The 20,000-nt window shown below is 45.6% G+C and overlaps 1 pseudogene; it reads right to left on the bottom strand.

Moving 5' to 3' along the window:
• Positions 1-14,332, bottom strand: part of LOC127923044 (actin-binding protein WASF3-like) — a 37,198-nt pseudogene extending 22,866 nt beyond the window's left edge.
• Between the last annotated feature and the right edge of the window lie 5,668 nt (positions 14,333-20,000).

Raw genomic sequence — 20,000 nt, 5'->3', positions numbered from 1 at the left:
CTCTCTCTCCTTCTCTCCCTCCTTCTCTCTCTCCATCTCTCTCTCTCTCCTTCTCTCTCTCCATCTCTCCCTCCTTCTCTCTCTCCTCTCTCTCCATCACTCTCTCTCCCTTCTCCCCTCCTTCTCTCTCCCATCTCTCTCTCTCCTTCTCTCTCTCCTTCTCTCTCTCCTTCTCTCCCTCCTTCTCTCTCTCCATCTCTCTCTCTCTCCTTCTCTCTCTCCATCTCTCCCTCCTTCTCTCTCTCCATCTCTCTCTCTCTCCTTCTCTCTCTCTCTTCTCTCTCCTTCTCTCCCTCCTTCTCCTCCCTCCTTCTCTCCCTCCTTCGCTCTCTCCTCTCTCTCCATCTCTCCTCCTTCTCTCCCTCCTTCTCTCCATCTCTCCCTCCTTGTCCCTTTCCATCTCTTCCTACCACCTCCTCTCACTCCCTCCCTCACTCTCCATCCATCCTTCTTTCCATCCTGCCTCTGATGTTACCCCATGTATCCTTGAAGATGTCTGTCCCTATGTCTGAGAGATATGAGAACAGCAGGAGGCTCATCTTTAGTGATTAGCAGAGCCATTAAAGAGATACTGAGGCTATTCTGGGGAAGCAGCTAAAACACACACACACACACACATACACCTGGTTCGTCCGAGGGTCACACAGTCGTGAGTACATAACACACACAGAGTGCTAAACCATCACATTGACAATCTAACTCCCTGTCTGATGCCAATACAGTGCTACTATATGGGACTGAAGATACAAGGCATTCCTATGGGACTGAAGATACAAGGCATTCCTATGGGACTGAAGATACAAGGCATTCCTATGGGACTGAAGATACAAGGCATTCCTATGGGACTGAAGATACAAGGCATTCCTATGGGACTGAAGATACAAGGCATTCCTATGGGACTGAAGATACAAGGCATTCCTATGGGACTGAAGATACAAGGCATTCCTATGGGACTGAAGATACAATGCATTCCTATGGGAGAGAGAGACACATACCACCCTAATAGCACATAGTATGTTAGACATGGACAGACAGACAGACAGACAGACAGACAGACAGACAGACAGACAGACAGACAGACAGACAGACAGACAGACAGACAGACAGACAGACAGACAGACCCATACTGAGATCTTAAAGTTTCTCTCCATCTCCCCCTCCTTTTCTCTCTCCTTGTCCCTTTCCATCTCTTCCTACCACCTCCTCTCACTCCCTCCCTCACTCTCCATCCATCCTTCTTTCCATCCTGCCTCTGATGTTACCCCATGTATCCTTGAAGACGTCTGTCCCTATGTCTGTCTGTACGCCTATTAGGAGGAACCACACACGTGTACGCACACACACACACACACACACACACACACAGAGAGATATGAGAACAGCAGAAGGCTCATCTTTTAGTGATTAGCAGAGCCATTAAAGAGATACTGAGGCTATGAGGTGAGGAGAAGAGAAGAAGAGAGGAGAGGTAAGGAGAAGAGAAGAAGAGAGGAGAGGTGAGGAGAAGAGAAGAAGAGAGGAGAGGTGAGGAGAAGAGAAGAGAAGAAGAGAGGAGAGGAGAGGTAAGGAGAAGAGGAGAAGAAGAGGAGGAGAGGAGAGGAAGAAGAGAAGAGAGGAGAGGTCAGGAGAAGAGGAGAAGAAGAGAGGAGAGGAGAGGTAAGGAGAAGAGGAGAAGAAGAGAGGAGGAGGTATGGAGAAGAGAAGAGAGAGTATGGAGAAGAGGAGAAGAAGAGAGGAGAGGTATGGAGAAGAGGAGAAGAAGAGAGGAGAGGAGAGGTAAGGAGAAGAGGAGAAGAAGAAGAAGAGAAGAGAGGAGAGAAGAAGAAGAGGGGAGAGGTAAGGAGGAAGGAGAAGAAGAAGAGGGAGAGGTAAGGAGAATAGAGAAGAGAGGAGAGGTAAGGAGAATAGAAGAGAGGAGAGGTATGGAGAAGAGACGAGAGAAAGAAGAGAGGAGAGGTATGGATAAGAGAAGAGAGAAGAAGAGAGGAGAGGTATGGATAAGAGAAGAGAGGTGAGGAGAAGAGAAGAGAAGAGATAAGAAGAGAGGAGAGGTATGGATAAGAGAAGAGAGGTAAGGAGGAGAGAAGAGAGAAGAAGAGAGGAGAGGTGTGGAGAAGATAAAAGAGAATAAGAGAGGAGAGGGAAGGAAAAGAAGAGAGGAGAGGTGAGGAGAAGAGAAGAGAGAAGAAGAGAGGAGAGGTAAGGAAAAGAAGAGAGGAGAGGTGAGGAGAAGAGAAGAGAGAAGAAGAGAGGAGAGGTAAGGAAAAGAAGAGAGGAGAGGTGAGGAGAAGAGAAGAGAGAAGAAGAGAGAGAGGTAAGGAAAAGAAGAGAGGAGAGGTGAGGAGAAGAGAAGAGAGAAGAAGAGAGGAGAGGTAAGGAAAAGAAGAGAGGAGAGGAGTGAGAGAGAAGAGAAGAGAAGAAGAAGAAGAGAGAGGAGAGGTAAGGAGAAGAGAAGAGAGAAGAAGAGAGGAGAGGAAGGAGAAGATAAGAAGAAGAGAGGAGAGGTAAGGAGAAGAGAAGAGAGAAGAAGAGAGGAGAGGAAGGAGAAAGAGAAGAGAGAAGAAGAGAGGTGAGGAAGGAGAAGATAAGAAGAAGAGAGAGAGGTAAGGAGAAGAGAAGAGAGAAGAGAGGTAAGGAAAAGAAGAGAGGAGAGGTGAGGAGAAGAGAAGAGAGAAGAAGAGAGGAGAGGTAAGGAGAAGAGAAGATATGAGAAGAGAAGAAGAAGAGAGGAGAGGTGAAGAAGAAGAGAGGAGAGGTGAGGAGAAGAGAAGAGAGAAGAAGAGAGGAGAGGTGAGGAGAAGAGAAGAGAGAAGAAGAGAGGAGAGGTAAGGAGAAGAAGAAGATAGGAGAGGTGAGGAGAAGAGAAGAGAGAAGAGAAGAGGAAGGAGAGAGAAGAAGAAGAGAGGAAGAGAAGAGAGAAGAAGAGAGGAGAGGTGGGAGAAGAGAAGAGAGGTAAGGAGAAGAGGAGAAGAAGAGAGGAGAGGAGAGGTAAGGAGAAGAGAGGAGAGGTCAGGAGAAGAGGAGAAGAAGAGAGGAGAGGTATGGAGAAGAGGAGAAGAAGAGAGAGAGGAGAGGTAAGGAGAAGAGAAGAGAAGAAGAGAGGTGCGGTAAGGAGAAGAGAAGAGAGGAGAGGTACGGAGAAGAGGAGAAGAAGAGGGGAGAGGTAAGGAGAAGAGAAGAGAGGAGAGGTAAGGAGAAGAGAAGAGAGAAGAAGAGAGAGAGGTAAGAAGAAGAGGAGAAGAAGAGAGGAGAGGTATGGAGAAGAGAAGAGAGAAGAAGAGAGGAGAGGTAAGGAGAAGAGAAGAGAGGAGAGGAAGGAGAAGAGAAGAGAAGAGAAGAAGAAGAGAGGAGAGGTAGAGAAGAGAAGAGAAGAGAGGAGAGGTAAGGAGAAGAAGAGAGGAGAAGAGAGAAGAGAAGAGAAGAGAAGAAGAAGAGAGGAGAGGTGAGAGAAGAGAAGAGAAGAGAGGAGAGGTAGAGAAGAGGAGAAGAAGAGAGGAGAGGTATGGAGAAGAGGAGAAGAAGAGAGAGGAGAGGTAAGGAGAAGAGAAGAGAGGAGAGGTAAGGAGAAGAGAAGAGAGAAGAAGAGAGGAGAGGTAAGGAGAAGAGAAGAAGAAGAGAGGAGAGGTAAGGAGAAGAGAAGAAGAAGAGAGGAGAGGAAGGAGAAGAGAAGAGAGAAGAAGAGAGGAGAGGAAGAGAAGAGAAGAGATGAGAGGTGAGGAAGAAGAGAAGATAAGAGAGGAGAGGTGAGGAGAAGAGAAGAGGTAAGAAGAAGAGAGATATGAGAGGTAAGGAGAAGAGAAGAAGAAGAAGAGAGGTAAGGAGAAGAGAAGAAGAAGAGAGGAGAGGTAGGAGAAGAGAAGAGAGAAGAAGAGAGGAGAGGTAAGGAGAAGAGAAGAGAGAAGAAGAGAGGTAAGGAGAAGAGAAGAAGATAAGAGAGAGGTAAGGAGAAGAGAAGAGAGAAGAAGAGAGGAGAGGTGAGAAGAAGAGAAGAGGAGAAGAAGAGAGGAGAGGTAAGGAGAAGAGGAGAAGAAGAGAGGAGAGGAGAAGAGAGGAGAAGAAGAGGAGAGGTATTAAGGAGAAAAGAGAAGAGAAGAAGAGGAGAGGTATGGAGAAGAGGAGAGAAGAAGGAGAGGAGAGGAGAAAGAGAAGAGAGAAGAAGAGAGAGGAGAGGTAAGGAGAAGAGAAGAGAAGAAGAGAGGAGAAGAGTGAGGAGAAGAGAAATAGGGGAGAGAAGAGGAGGGGAGAAGAGAGAAGAAGAGAGGAGAGGAAGGAAAGGAGAAGAGAGGAGAGGTGAGGAGAAGAGAAGAGAGAAGAAGAGAGGAGAGAGAAGAGAAGAGAAGAGAAGAGAGGAAGAGGAGAGGAGAGGAGAAGATAAGAAGAAGAGAGGAGAGGAGGAGAAGAGAAGAGAGAAGAAGAGAGGAGAGGGAAGGAGAAGAGAAGAGAGAAGAAGAGAGAGGAAGAGAGAAGATAAGAAGAAGAGAGGAGAGAGGAGAGGTAAGGAGAAGAGAAGATAAGAGAGGCAGGAGAAGAGAAGAGAGAAGAAGAGAGGAGAGGGTAAGGAGAAGAGAAGAGGAAGAAGAGGAGAGGGAGAAGAGGGAGAAGAAGAAGAGAGGAGAGGTAAGGAGAAGAGAGAGAAGAGGAGAAGAGAGAGGATGGGAGAAGAGGAGAAGAAGAAGGAGAGGAGAGGAGAGGTCAGGAGAAGAGAAGAAGAGAAGAGGTATGGAGAAGAAGAGAAGAAGAGAGGAGAGGAGAGGTAAGGAGAAGAGAAGAGAGAAGAAGAGAGGAGAGGAAGGAGAAGAGAAGAGAGAAGAAGAGAGGAGAGGAAGGAGAAGAGAAGAGAGAAGAGGTGGGAGGAAGGAGAAGAGAAGAGAGAAGAAGAGAGAAGGAAGGAGAAGATAAGAAGAAGAGAGGTGAGGAAGGAGAAGATAAGAAGAAGAGAGGAGAGGTGAGGAGAAGAGAAGAGAGAAGACGAGAGGAGAGGTAAGGAGAGAAGAGAGGTAAGGAGAAGAGAAGAAGAAGAGAGGAGAGGAGGAGAAGAGAAGAGAGGAAGAAGAGAGGAGAGGTGAGGAGAAGAGAAGAGAGAAGAAGAGAGGAGAGGTATGAGAAGAGAAGATATGAGAGGTAAGGAGAAGAGAAGAAGAAGAGAGGAGAGGTGAGGAGAAGAGAAGACATGAGAGGTAAGGAGAAGAGAAGAGAGAAGAAGAGAGGAGAGGTAAAAAAGAGAAGAGAGAAGAAGAGAGGAGAGGTGAGGAGAAGAGAAGAGAGAAGAAGAGAGGAGAGAGGTGAGGGGAAGAGAAGAGATAAACAGAGTGGAGAGGTAAGGAGAAGAGAAGATATGAGAACAAAAAGAGAAGAAGAAAAACATAAACAGGAGAAGAGAAGAGAGAAGAAGAGAGAGGGAAACATAGGAAGAAGAGAGAGAGAGAAGAAGAGTGGAGAGGTAAGAAGAGAAGATATGATATGAAGGTAGAAGAGAGAAGAAGAGAGGAGAGGTAAATGAGAAGAGAAGAGAGAAGAAGAGAGGAGAGGTAAGGAGAAAGAAGAGAGAAGAAGAGAGGAGAGGTGAGGAGAAGAGAAGAGAGAAGAAGAGAGGAGAGGTGAGGAGAAGAGAAGATAGAAGAGTGGAGAAGAGAAGAGAAGATAGAGAGGAGAAGAGGAGAAGAAGAAAGAGAGAAAGAGAAGAGAGAAAGAAGAGAGAGAGGAGGAAAGAGAAGAGAGAAAGAGAAGAGGTAAGAGAAGAGGAAAGAGGAGAAGAAGAAGATATGAGAGGTAAGGAGAAGAGGAGAAGAAGAGAAGAAGAGAGGAGAGGTAAGGAGGAAAGAAGAGAGTGAGAGAAAAAGGTCGTAAGAAGAGAAGAAGAGAGGAGAGGTATGGAGAAGAGGAGAAGAAGAGAGGAGAGGAGAGGTAAGGAGAAGAGAGAAGAATTAGAGGAGAGGAGAGGTAAGGAGAAGAGAAGAGAGAAGAAGAGATTTAGAGGTAAGGAGAAGAGAAGAAAGAAGAAGAGAGGAAATATTGAGGAGAAGAGAGGAGGGGTGAAGAAGAGAAGAAGAAGAAGAGAGGAGAGGTAAGGAGAAGAGAAGATATGAGAGGTAAGGAGAAGAGAAGAAGAGAGGAGAGGTGAGGAGAAGAGAAGAGAGAAGAAGAGAGGAGAGGTGAGGAGAAGAGAAGAGAGAAGATTACGTAAGGAGAAGAGGAGAAGAAGAGGGGAGGAAAGGTAAGGAGAAGAGAAGAGAAGAAGAGAGGAGGAAGGAGAAGAGAAGAAGAAGAGAGGAGAGGTAAGGAGAAGAGAAGAAGAAGAGATAGAGGTGAGGAGAAGAGAACAAGAAGAGAGAGAGGTGAGGAGAAGAGATAAGTAAAAGAGAGGAGGTCAGAGAAGAGGAGAAGAAGAGAGGAGAGGCGCGAGAAGAGGAGAAGAAGAGAGGAGAGGAGAGGTAAGGAGAAAGGAGAAGAAGAGAGAGAGGATTATTTGTATGGAGAAGAGAGAGAGAGAAGAGAGAGAGGAGAGGTAGAGAAGAGGAGAAGAAGAGAGGAGCAGGAGAAGAGGAGAAGAAGAGAGGAGAGGAGAGGTAAGGAGAAGAGAGAGAAGAAGAGAGAAGAGAGAGAGAAGAGAAGAGGAGAGAGAGGAGAGGAGAAGAGAGAGAGGAGAGAAGAGAAGAGAGGAGAGGTAAGGAGAATAGAAGAGAGGAGAGGTATGGAGAAGAGACGAGAGAAGAAGAGAGGAGAGGTATGGATAAGAGAAGAGAGAAGAAGAGAGGAGAGGTATGGATAAGAGAAGAGAGGTGAGGAGAAGAGAAGAGAAGAGATAAGAAGAGAGGAGAGGTATGGATAAGAGAAGAGAGGTAAGGAGGAGAGAAGAGAGAAGAAGAGAGGAGAGGTGGAGAAGAGAAGAGAGAATAAGAGAGGAGAGGTAAGGAAAAGAAGAGAGGAGAGGAGAGGAGAAGAGAAGAGAGAAGAAGAGAGGAGAGGTAGGAAAAGAAGGAGAGGAGAGGTGAGGAGAAGAGAAAGAGAAAAGATAAAGAGGTAAGGAAAAGAAGAGAGGAGAGGTAGGAGAAGAGAAGAGAGAGAAGAAGAGAGGAGAGGTATGAAAAGAAGAGAGGAGAGGTGAGGAGAAGAGAAGAGAGAAGAAGAGAGGAGAGGTAAGGCAAAGAAGAGAAACAGAGGTGAGGGAGAAGAGAAGAGAGAAGAGAGGGAAGGTAAGGAAAAGAAGAGAGGAGAGGTGAGGAGAAGAGAAGAAGAGAGGAGAGGTAAGGAAAGAAGAGAGGAGGTGAGGAGAAGAGAAGAGAGAAGAAGAGAGGAGAGGTAAGGAGAAGAGAAGAGAGAAGAAGAGAGGAGAGGAAGAGAAGAGGAAAGAAGAAGAGAGGAGAGAAGAGGAGAAGAGAAGAGAGAAGAAGAGAGGAGGGAAGGAGAAGAGGAGAGAAGAAGAGAGGTGAGGAAGGAGAAGATAAGAAGAAGAGAGGAGAGGTAAGGAGAAGAGAAGAGAGGAGAGGTAAGGAAAAGAAGAGAGGAGAGGTGATGGGAAGAGAAGAGAGAAGAAGAGAGGAGAGGTAAGGAGAAGAGAAGAGAGAAGGTAAGAGAAGAGAAGAAGAAGAGAAGAGAGGTGAGGAGAAGAGAAGAGAAGAATAAGAAGAGAGTAGAGGTAGGATAAGAGAAGAGAGAAGAAGAGAGAGAAGAGAGAAGAGAAGATAGAGAGGTAAGGAGAAGATAAGAAGAAGAGAGGAGAGGTGAGGAGAAGATAAATATATACAATGATAAAGGTGGAGGAGAAGAAGAGAGAAGAAGAGAGGAGAGGTAGAGAAGAGAAGAGAGAAGAAGAGATAGAGGTGAGGAGAAGAGAAGAGAGAAGAAGAGAGGAGAGGTGAGGGAAGAGAAGAGAAGAAGAAGAGAGGAGAGGTAAGGAGAAGAGAAGAAGAAGAGAAAGATAAGGAGAAGAGAAGAAGAAGAGAGGAGAGGTGAGGAGAAGAGAAGAGAAGAGAGAAGAGAGGAGAGGTAAGGAGAAGAGGAGAAGAAGAGAGGAGATATAGAGGCAAGGAGAAGAGAGGAGAGGTCAGGAGAAGAGGAGAAGAAGAGAGGAAGGTATGGAGGAAGAGGAGAAGAAGAGAGGAGATTTAGGTAAGGAGAAGAGAAGAGGAAGAAGAGAGGAGCGGTAAGGCAAGGAGAGAAGAGATATATGAAAATGGAGAAGAGGAGAAGAAGAGGGGAGAGGTAAGGAGAAGAGAAGAGAGGAGAGGTAAGGAGAAGAGAAGAGAGAAGAAGAGAGGAGAGGTAAGAAGAAGAGAGGAGAGGTATGGAGAAGAGAAGAGAGAAGAAGAGAGGAGAGGTAAGGAGAATAGAAGAGAAGAGCGAAGAAGAGAGGAGCGGTAGAGAAGAGAAGAGAAGAGAAGAGAGGAGAGGTAAGGAGAAGAAGAGAGGAGAGGTAGAGAAGAGAAGAGAAGAGAAGAGAAGAGAAGAGGAGAAGAAGAGAGGAGCGGTAGAGAAGAGAAGAGAAGAGAAGAGAAGAGAAGAGAAGAGAGGTAAGGAGAAGAGAAGAGAGAAGAAGAGAGGAGAGGTAAACAGAAAACAGAAGAAGAGAGAGAGGTAAGGAGAAGAGAGGAGGAAGAGAGGAGAGAGAAGAGAAGAGAAGAGAGGAGAGGTAAGGAGAAGAGAAGAGAGAGAAGAGAGAAGAGAGAAGGAGAAGAGAAGAGAAGAGAGGAGAGGTAAGAGAAGAGAGAGAGAAGAGAGGAGAGAGAGAGAGAGAAGAGAGAAGAAGAGAGGAGAGGAGAGGAGAGAGAGAAGAGAGAAGAGAGAGAGAGGAAGGAGAAGAGAAGAGAGAAGAGAGAGAGAGAGAAGAGAGAGAGAGAGAGAAGAAGAGAGAGAGAGGAAGAGAGAGAAGAGAGAAGAGAGAGGAGAGAGTAAGAGAAAAGAAGAGAGGAGAGGAGAGGAGAAGAGAAGAGAGAAGAGAGAGAGGAGAGAGAAGAAGAGAAGAGAGAGAGGAAAGAGAAGAGAAGAAGAAGAGAGGAGAGGAGAGAGAAGAGAGAGAGAGAGAGAGAGGAGAGAGGAGAGAAGAGAGAAGAGAGAAGAGAGAGAGAGAGAGGAAGGAGAAGAGAAGAGAGAAGAAGAGAGGTGAGGAAGGAGAAGATAAGAAGAAGAGAGGTGAGAAGGAGAAGATAAGTAAGGAGAGGAGAGGTAAGGAGAAGAGAAGAGAGGTAAGGAAAGAAGAGGAGGAGAGGAGGAGAAGAGAAGAGAGAAACATAGAGGAGTGAGGTAAGGAAAAGATATGATTATTCTTAAGGAGAAGAGAAGAAGAAGATAAACATAAAAGAGAAGAGAGAAGAAGAGATTATTATTTAGGTAAAGAGAAGAGAAGAGAGAAGAAGAGAGGAGAGGTATGAGAAGAGAAGATACAGAGGTAAGAGAAGAGAAGAAGAAGAGAGGAGAGGTGAGGAGAAGAGAAGAGAAGAAGAGAGGAGAGGGGAGGAGAAGAGAAGAGAGAAGAAGAGGAGAGGTAAGGAGAAGAGAAGATATGAGAGGTAAGGAATATAGAAGAGAGAAGAAGAGAGGAGAGGTAAGGAGAAGAGAAGAGAGAAGAAGAGAGAGAGGCAAGGAGAAGAGAAGAGAGAAGAAGAGAGGAGAGGTGAGGGGAAGAGAAGAGAGAAGAAGAGAGGAGAGGTAAGGAGAATTAGAAGATAAAGAGGTATGAGAAGGAAGAAGAGATGAGAATAGGAGAAGAGAGAAGAGAGAAGAAGAGAGGAGACGTATAATATAAGAGAAGAGAAGAAGAAGAGAGGAGAGGTAAGGAGAAGAGAAGATATGAGAGAGGAAGGAGAAGATAAGAAGAAGAGAGGAGAGGAGAGAAGAGAAGATAAGAAGAAGAGAGGAGAGGTGAAGGAGAAGAGAAGAGAGAAGAAGAGAGGAGAGGTAGAGAGAAGAGAAGATAGGAGAAGAGAAGAGAAGAGAGAAGAAGGAGGAGAGGTAAGGAGAAGAGAAGAGAGAAGAAGAGAGGAGAGGTGAGGAAAATAAGAGAGAAGAAGAGAGGAGAGGTGAGGGGAAGAGAAGAGAGAAGAAAGAGAGAGGTAAGGAGAAGAGAAGATATGAGAGGTAAGGAGAAGAGAAGAAGAAGAGAGGAGAGGTGAGGAGAAGAGAAGAGAGAGAAGAGAGAGAGAGGAGAGAGAAGAGAAGAGAGAGAGAAGAGAGAGAGAGGAGAGGAGAGAGAGAAGAGATGAGAGAGAAGGAGAAGAGAAGAGAGAAGAAGAGAGGAGAAGAAGAGAAGAGAGAGAGAGAGAGAAGAGAGGAGAGAGTGAGGAGAGAGAGAAGAGAGAGAAGAGAGAGAGGAGAGAGAGAAGAGAAGAGAGAAGAGAGAGAGAGAGGAGAGAGAAGAGAGAGAGAAGAGAAGAGAAGAGAGAGAGGAGAGAGAAGAGAGAAGAGAGAGAGAGAGAGAGAGAGGAGAAGAGAAGAGAGAAGAAGAGAGGAGAGGAAGGAGAAGAGAAGAGAGAGGAAGAGAGAAGAGAAGAGAGAGAGAAGAGAGAGAGAGGTAAGGAGAAGAGAAGAGAGAGAGAAGAGAGGAGAGGTAAGGAGAAGAGAAGAGAGAAGAAGAGAGAGAGAGGAAGGAGAAGAGAGAAGAAGAGAGAGAGAGAGAGAAGAGAGAGAAGAGAGAAGAAGAGGAGAGGTAAGGAGAAGAGGAGAAGAAGAGAGGAGAGGTAAGGAGAAGAGGAGAAGAAGAGAGGAGGAAAGAGGAGAGGATGCTATTATAGAAGAGGAGAAGAAGAGAGGAGAGTGAGAGGTAAGGAGAAGAAAGAAGAGAGGAGAGGGAGAGGTATAAAGAGAAGAGAGAAGAAGAGAGGAGAGGAGAGGTAAGGAGAAGAGAAGAGAGAAGAAGAGAGGAGAGGTGGCGATAGAGAAGAAAAAAGAAGAGAGGAGAGGTGGAGGAAGAGAAGAAAGAAGAAGAGAGGAGAGGTGGAGGAGAAATAGAAGAAGAGATTTAGGTGAGGAGAAGAGAAGATAGAAGAAGAGAGGATATGGAAAGGAAAGATAAATATGATAAAGGATAAGAGAAGGAAGAGAAGAGGAGAAGAAGAGGAGAAGAGAAGAGAGAAGAAGAAGAGGAGAGGTAGGAGAAGAGAAGAGAGAAGAGGTAGAGAGAAGAAGAGAAGAAGAAGGGGAGGAAAGGTAAGGAGAAGAGAAGAGAGAAGAAGAGAGGAGAGGAAGGAGAAGAGAAGAAGAAGAGAGGAGAGGAGAAGAGAAGAGAAGAAGAAGAGAGGAGAGGTGCGGAGAAGAGAAGAAGAAGAGAGGATAGGTGAGGAGAAGAGAAGAGAGAAGAAGAGAGGAGATATGTCAGGGAAGAGGAGAAGAAGAGAGGAGAGGTATGGAGAAGAGGAGAAGAAGAGAGGAGAGGAGAGGTAAATAGAAGAGAAGAGAAGAAGAGAGGTGAAAAGGAAATAAAGAGAAAGATATGAGAGGCACGGAGAAGAGAAGAAGAGGAAAGGCAAGGAAAAGAGAGGAGAGGTAAAAGAAGAAGATATATAAAGAAGAGAGGATATATGGATAAGAGAAGAGGAGAAGAAGAGAGGAGAGGTAAGGAGAAGAGAAATATAGAAGAAGAGGATATAGGAAGGAGAAGAGAAGAAGAGAGGAGAGGTAAGAGAAGAGAAGAAGAAGAGAGGAGAGGTAAGGAGAAGAGAGAGAAGAAGAGAGGAGAGGTGAGGAGAAGAGAAGAGAGAGAGAAGAGAGGAGAGAGAGGAGAAGAAGAGAGGAGAGGAGAGAGTAGAGGAGAAGAGAGGAGAGAGTCAGGAGAAGAGAGAGAAGAAGAGAGGAGAGGTATGGAGAAGAGGAGAAGAAGAGAGGAGAGGAGAGGTAAGAGAGAAGAGAAGAGAAGAAGAAGAGGAGAGGAGAGAGAAGAGGAGAAGAGAAGAGAGGAGAGGTAATGGAGAAGAGGAGAAGAAGAGAGAGAGAGGAGAAGTAAGGAGAAGAGAGGAGAGGTAGAGAAGAGAAGAGAGAGAGAGGTAGGAGAAGAGAGAAGAGAGAGAGAGAGGAGAGAGAAGAGAAGAGAGAAGAAGAGAGGAGAGGAGAGGAAGGAGAAGAGAAGAGAGAGAGAGAGGAGAGAGAGAAGAGAAGAGAGAAGAAGAGAGAGAGGTGAGGAGAAGAGAAGAGAGAGAGAGAGAGGGGAGGAGAAGAGAAGAGAGAAGAGAGAGAGAGGAGAGGAGAGAGAGAAGAGAGAGAGGTAAGAGAAGAGAGAGAAGAAGAGAGAGAGGAGAGGAGAGAGAGAAGAGAGAGAGAAGAGAGGAGAGAGAGAGAGGAGAAGAGAGAGAGAGAAGAGAGAGAGAGAGAGAGAGGAGAGAGAGAGAGAAGAGAAGAGAGGAGAGAAGAGAGGAGAGAGAAGAGAAGAGAGAAGAAGAGAGGAGAGGTAAGGAGAAGAGAAGAGAGAGAGGAGAGGAAGGAGAGAGAAGAAGAGAGAGAGAGAGGAGAGGAGAAGAGAAGAAGAAGAGAGAGAGAGAGGAGAAGAGAAGAGAGAAGAAGAGAGGAGAGGTAAGGAGAAGAGAGAAGAAGAGAGAGAGGAGAGGTAAGAGAAGAGAGGAGAGGTGAGGAGAAGAGGAGAAGAAGAGAGAGGAGAGGTGAGAAGAGAGGAGAGAGAGGAGAAGAGAGAGGAGAAGAGAGAGAAGAGTAGGAGAGAGATGAGAGGAAGAGAAGAGAAGAGAAGAAGAGAGGTGCGGTAAGGAGAAGAGAAGAGAGGAGAGGTACGGAGAAGAGGAGAAGAAGAGGGGAGAGGTAAGGAGAAGAGGAGAAGAAGAGGAGAAGAAGAGAGGAGAGGTAAGGAGAAGAGAAGAGAGAAGAAGAGAGGAGAGGAAGGAGAAGAGAAGAAGAAGAGAGGAGAGGTAAGGAGAAGAGAAGAAGGAGAGGAGAGGTAAGGAGAAGAGAAGAAGAAGAGAGGAGAGGTAAGGAGAAGAGAAGAAGAAGAGAGGAGAGGTAGGAGAAGAGAAGAGAGAAGAAGAGAGGAGAGGTAAGGAGAAGAGGAGAAGAAGAGAGGAGAGGAGAGGTCAGAGAAGAGGAGAAGAAGAGAGGAGAGGAGAGGTAAGGAGAAGAGAAGAAGAGAAGAGAAGAAGAGAAGAGAAGAAGGAGAAGAGAGGAGAGGTCAGAAGAAGAGGAGAAGAAGAGAGGAGAGGTGAGGAGAAGAGAAGAGAAAGAAGAGAGGAGAGGTAAGAAGAAGAGGAGAGAAGATATGAGAGGTATGGAGAAGAGAAGCCAGAAGAAGAGAGAGAGAAGGAGAAGAGAAGAGAGGAGAGGTAAGGAGAATAGAAGAGAAGAGCCGAAGAAGAGAGGAGCGGTAGAGAAGAGAAGAGAAGAGAGGAGCGCTAAGGAGAAGAAGAGAGGAGAGGTAGAGAAGAGAAGAGAAGAGCGAAGAAGAGAAACATAAAGAAGAGAAGAGAGGAGAGGCTAAACAGAAAAGGAAAGAAGAGAGGAGAGGTAAGGAGAAGAGGAGAAGAAGAGAGGGAGAAGAGAAGAAGAAGAGAGGAGAGGTGAGGAGAAGAGAAGAGAGAAGAAGAGAGGAGAGGTAAGGAGAAGAGGAGAAGAAGAGAGGAGAGGAGAGGTAAGGAGAAGAGAGGAGAGGTCAGGAGAAGAGGAGAAGAAGAGAGGAGAGGTATGGAGAAGAGGAGAAGAAGAGAGGAGAGGAGAGGTAAGGAGAAGAGGAGAAGAAGAGAGGAGAGGAGAGGTAAGGAGAAGAGAAGAGAAGAAGAGAGGTGCGGTAAGGAGAAGAGAAGAGAGGAGAGGTACGGAGAAGAGGAGAAGAAGAGGGGAGAGGTAAGGAGAAGAGAAGAGAGGAGAGGTAAGAGAAGAGAAGAGAGAAGAAGAGAGGAGAGGTAAGAGAAGAGGAGAAGAAGAGAGGAGAGGTAGGAGAAGAGAAGAGAGAAGAAGAGAGGAGAGGTAAGGAGAAGAGAAGAGAGTGTAAGGAGAATAGAAGAGAAGAGCGAAGAAGAAGAGCGAAGAAGAGAGGAGAGAGGAGAGGTAGAGAAGAGAGAGAAGAAGAGAGAGAGAAGTAAGAGAGAAGAGGAGAAGAAGAGCGGTAGAGAGAGGTAAGGAGAAGAGGAGAGAGAGGAGAGGTAAGGAGAAGAGAAGAGAGAGAGAGGTAAGGAGAAGAAAGAGAAGAGAGAAGAAGAGAGGAGGGTAAGAAGAAGAGAAGAAGATCTCAGGTGATCATATCTCCTGAACCCCCCACACACACACACCTTCTTCCACGGTAGAGTCTAGCTGTGTGACTTTGACAGCCAGTAGGTCCACTCTCTCCTGGAGGCTGTTCATTCTCATGTAGAAGCTGTTGGCTTCTGCTGAACAGATCCCAAAGATGTCCTCTCTGCATAACGACCTGCAGGGGGAGACACACACTGTTAATACACACACTGTGGACACACTTGAGTGAGCACCACACACACACACGTATAGACACACACACAGGATAATAGACAGACACACACACGTACGCACACACACACACATAATAAAACAGAGCTTAATCAAGGGGCTGGGATTCTGTATTGTCTCTCTGCAGGGTGCCTCCTATAGAGATGCTGGCTGACAACCAGTGGAGAGCAATACATTAGTCTGCCTGCTCCAGTGTGTGTGTGTGTCTCCACGTCTCAATTGTCCAGGGACCCTGCATATCCCCAGTTGAATATATTACAACACGGATGAAACAACAGCAGCTCCTGTAACATTGCAAGGTTCCTGTGATGTCATTGACTGGATGTAACGGAGGACGACTCCCTGTTATACTTCATATCGACACACAACACATTTAATCATGCACTTGCCACTTCCTACTGACGCCATTCTGACTGCAATCCCTATACGGAGCACAGTAACAACGACAGGTGAACAGGTGTCTTAAAGTGGAGAGAAGCTTCTAGAATATTCTAGAATATCCCAAAGGAGAACCATTGTACCACAAACCACAATAATAATGTACTTATATCAAGGCCGCTACACTGAGTTTGTGTTAGCAACCACTCTGCTTTTGTAGCGACTGGTTTACGTCGTTTTTAGAGGCTGAGATAGGTTAGTGTGGCTCTACTGTAGAGATGGGAATACAATAAGTTGACCCTCTGGCCCAAACACCCAAAGATAATACTAATCATGCTCTGTAGCTCCTATTGACAGCTAATCATGCTCTGTAGCTCCTATTGATAGCTAATCATGCTCTGTAGCTCCTATTGACAGCTAATCATGTTCTGTAGCTCTATTGATAGCTAATCATGCTTGTAGCGCCTATTGATAGTATTAATCATGCTCTGTAGCTCCTATTGGATAGCTAATCATGTTCTGTAGCTCCTATTGGATAGTTAATCTATGCCTGGTAGCTCGATGATAGCTAATCATGCTCTGTAGCTCCTATTGGATAGCTAATCATGCTCTGTAGCCCTACTGGATAGAATAATCATGCCTGTAGCGCCTATTGATAGCTAATCATGCTCTGTAGCTCCTATTGGATAGTTAATCATGCTCTGTAGTCTTATTGATAGCTAATCATACAGCCCATTGGATAGCTAATCATGCTCTTAGCCCTATTGGATAGCTAATCATGTTCTGTAGTTCTATTGATAGCTAATCATGCTCTGTAGCTCCTATTGGATAGCTAATCATGCTCTATAGCTCCTATTGGATAGCTAATCATGCTCTGTAGCTCCTATTGGATAGCTAATCATGCTCTGTAGCTCCTATTGGATAGCTAATCATGTTCTGTAGCTCCTATTGGATAGCTAATCATGCTCTGTAGCTCCTATTGGATAGCTAATCATGCTCTATAGCTCCTATTGGATAGCTAATCATGCTCTGTAGCTCCTATTGGATAGCTAATCATGCTCTGTAGCTCCTATTGGATAGCTAATCATGCTCTGTAGCTCCTATTGGATAGCTGAGTCGAGTTAGCGAAAAAAAAGGCTGCCTCCACAAGAGAGGACATTGTAAGAACCAATCCTGCAGAGTTTATTTTCTACATTTTATTTCACTTTTATTTAACCAGGTAGTCTAGTTGAGAACAAGTTCTCATTTACAACCTTGCGACCAGGCCAAGATAAAGCAAAGCAGTGCGACACAAACAACAACTCAGAGATACACATGGAATAAACAAACGTACAGTCAATAACACAATTGAAAAGTCTATATACAGTGTGTGCAAATGAGGTAAGATAAGGGAGGTAAGGCAATAAATAGGCCATAGTGGTGAAATAATTACAATTTAGAAATTTACACTGGAATGATAGATGTGCAAGTAGAGATACTGGTGTGTAAAAGAGCAGAAAAACAAAAGCATATATGGGGATGAGGTAGGTAGTTGGTTGGATGGGCTATTTACAGATGGACTGTGTACAGCTGCAGCGATTGGGAAGCTGCTCTGACAGCTGATGCTTAAAGTTAGAGAGGGAGATAAGTCTCCAACTTCAGTGATTTTTGAAAATTTTCCAGTCATTGGCAGCAGAGAACTGGAAGGAAAGAAAGGTGGCCAAAGAGGAATTGGCTTTGGGGGTGACCAGTGAGATATAGCTGCTGGAGGGCGTGCTACGGATGGGTGTTGTTATGGTGACCAGTGAGCTGCGATAAGGCGGAGCTATGCCTGGGGCAAAGACTTATAGATGACCTGAGCCAGTGGTTCTGGCGACAAATATGAAGCGAGGACCAGCCAACGAGAGCATACAGGTCGCAGTGGTGACAAACGGGTTGGCACTGTGATAGACTGCAGACACAATTTGCTGAGTAGAGGGTAGGGAGGTTATTTTGTAAATGACATCGCCGAAGTCAAGGATCGGTAGGATAGTCAGTTTTACGAGGGTGCTGTTTGGCAGCATGAGTGAAGGGCGGCCTTGTTGCGAAATATGAAGTCGATTCTGGTTATACCTAGGTATTTATAGTTGTCCACATATTCTAAATCAGAAACATCTAGAGTAGTGATGCTAGTCGGGCATGCGGGTGCAGGCAGCGATCGGTTGAAAAGCATGCATTTAGTTTGACTAGCATTTAAGAGCAGTTGGAGGCCACGGAAGGAGTGTTGTATGGTGTTGAAGCTCATTTGGAGGTTGGTTAACATAGTGTCCAAACGAAGGGCCAGAGGTATACAGAATGGTGTCGTCTGCGTAGTAAGAGCGACATCACTGATATATACAGAGAAAAGAGTCGGCCTGAGAATTGAACCCTGTGGCACCCCCATAGAGACTGCCAGAGGTCCGGACAACAGACCCTCCGATTTGACACACTGAACTCTATCTGAGAAGTAGTTAGTGAACCAGGTGAGGCAATCCTTAGAGAAACCAAAGCTGTTGAGTCTGCCGATAAGAATACTGTGATTGACAGAGTCGAAAGCCTTGGCCAGGTCGGTGAAGACAGCTGCACAGTACTGTCTTTTATCGATGGCGGTTATGATATAGTTTAGGACCTTGAGCGTGGCTGAGGTGCACCGGTGACCAGCTCGGAAACTAGATTGCATAGCGGAGAAGGTACAGTGGATTCAAATGATCGGTGATCTGTTTGTTCACTTGGCTTTCGAAGACTTTAGAAAGGCAGGGGCAGGATGGATATAGGTCTGTAACAGCTTGGGTCTAGAGTGTAGACCCGAAGATGGGGATGACCCCGGGCCGCTTTCCAATCTTTCCAATCTTTAGGAATCTCAGACGATACGAAAGAGAGGTTGAACAGACTAGTAACAGGGGTTGCAACAATGGCGGCGGATAATTTTAGGAAGACAGTTGAAAAATATATCACAGCAGCACAGTTGAAAAATATATGGCAAATATAAATCAAAAAACTGATGTTTGGGTTGAGTGGAGCTGAAGGATTAAAAACAACAAGATAACTAATGTAAAATACATTGTGTCCATAAACATCAGAGATTTTTTAAAATTTAACTAGGCAAGTCAGTTAAGAACACATTTTTATTTACAATGATGACATAGAAACAGTGGGTTAACTGACTTATTCAGGGGCAGAACGACAGCATTTTACTTTGTCAGCGCAGGGACCTTTTCGGTTACTGGCCCACTGCTCAAACCATAGGCTACCTGCCGCCCCTATACTCTAACCACTAGGCTACCTGCCACCCCTACACTCTAACCACTAGGCTACCTGCCGCCCCTACACTCTAACCACTAGACTACCTGCCCCCTACACTCTAGCCACTAGGCTGGGCCTGCCGCCCCTACACTCTAACCACTAGACTACCTGCCCCCCTACACTCTAACCACTAGCTACCTGCCGCCCCTACACTCTAACCACTAGACTACCTGCCGCCCTACACTCTAACCACTAGGCTACCTGCCGCCCTACACTCTAACCACCAGACTACCTGCCGCCCCTACACTCTAACCACTAGACTACCTGCCGCCCCTACACTCTAACCACCAGGCTACCTGCCGTCCCTACACTCTAACCACTAGACTACCTGCCACCCCTACACTCTAACCACTAGACTACCTGCCGCCCCCTACACCTAACCACTAGACTACCTGCCGCCCTACACTCTTACCACTAGGGCTACCTGCCGCCCTACACTCTAACCACTAGGCTACCTGCCACCCCTACACTCTAACCACTAGACTACCTGCCGCCCCTACACTCTAACCACTAGGCTACCTGCCATTCCTACACTCTAACCACCAGGCTACCTGCCGCCCCTACACTCTAACCACTAGACTACCTGCCGCCCTACACTCTAACCACTAGACTACCTGCCGTCCTACACTCTAACCACTAGGCTACCTGCCACCCCTACACTTCAAACCACTAGGCTACCTGCAACCCCTACACTCTAACCACTAGGCTACCTGCCGCCCTACACTCTAACCACTAGGCTACCTGCCACCCCTACACTCTAAGCACTAGTCTCCCCTACACTGGCCGCCACCCTACACTCTGGGCACTAGTCTACCTGCCACCCCTACACTCTAACCACTAGGCTACCTGCCACCCCCTAGAGAGATGGATGGGAGGGGTTGATGGTAGCTGAAGGATGGGATTAAAAACAAACAAAATATAACTGTTGTAAGGAGCATTGTGTCCATAAAATGTATATAGTATGTATAAACTGGAAGTAGAAGCCTAAGTGTTGTTGTTCATAGTTTACTCCAGTTAGGAGGGGTGGCAGGGTTAGGGGAAAATAATAAAGAAAAATACATTTAAAAATATATGTAAATACAGTATCAGTCAAAGTTTGGACACAGCTACTCATTCAAGAGTTTTTTCTTTATTTTTACTATTTTCTACATTGTAGAATAATAGCGAAGACATCAGAACTATGAAATAACACATATGGAATCATGTAGTAACCAAAAAAGTGTTAAAAACAAATCAAAATATATTTTATATTTTATATTCTTCAAAGTAGCCACCCTTTGCCTTGATGACAGCTTTGCACACCCTTGGCATTCTCTCAACCAGTTACACCTGGAATGCTTCTTTTCCAACAGTCGTGGCTGCAATCTGATGCAGTTAACTCTAATGAACGTCCTCTGTAGCAGAGGTAACTCTGGGTCTTCCTTTCCTGTGGCGGTCCACATGAGAGACAGATTCATCATAGCGCTTGGTGGTTTTTGCGACTTGCACTTGAAAACTTTCAGTTATTGAAATCTTCTTCTAGATTGACTGACCTTCATGTCTTGGACTGTCGTTTCTCTTGCTTATTGGAGCTGTTCTTGCCATAATATGGATTTAGTCTTTAACCAAATACGGCTATCTACTGTATACCACCCCCAACCTTGTCACAACACAACTAATTGGCTCAAAGGAAATTCCACAAATTAACTTTTTAACAAGGCACACCTATTAATTGAAATGCATTCCAGGTGAGTACCTCATGAAGTTGGTTGAGAGAATGTCAAGAGTGTGCAAATGTGTCATCAAGGCAAAGGGTGGCAACTTTGATAAATCTCAAACATAAAATATATTTTACAATATTTTTACACTTTTGGTTACTACATGATTCCATATGTGCTATTTCATTGTTTGATGTCTCTCAATATGAGCAATACGTAACTGAACGAAGCACAAGT

Source organism: Oncorhynchus keta, unplaced genomic scaffold (genome assembly GCF_023373465.1).
Source record: "Oncorhynchus keta strain PuntledgeMale-10-30-2019 unplaced genomic scaffold, Oket_V2 Un_contig_28052_pilon_pilon, whole genome shotgun sequence".
Taxonomy (NCBI): Eukaryota; Metazoa; Chordata; class Actinopteri; order Salmoniformes; family Salmonidae; genus Oncorhynchus; species Oncorhynchus keta.
The sequence above is the reverse complement of the archived record's forward strand: the minus strand, read 5'-3'. Positions and strand labels throughout refer to the sequence as shown.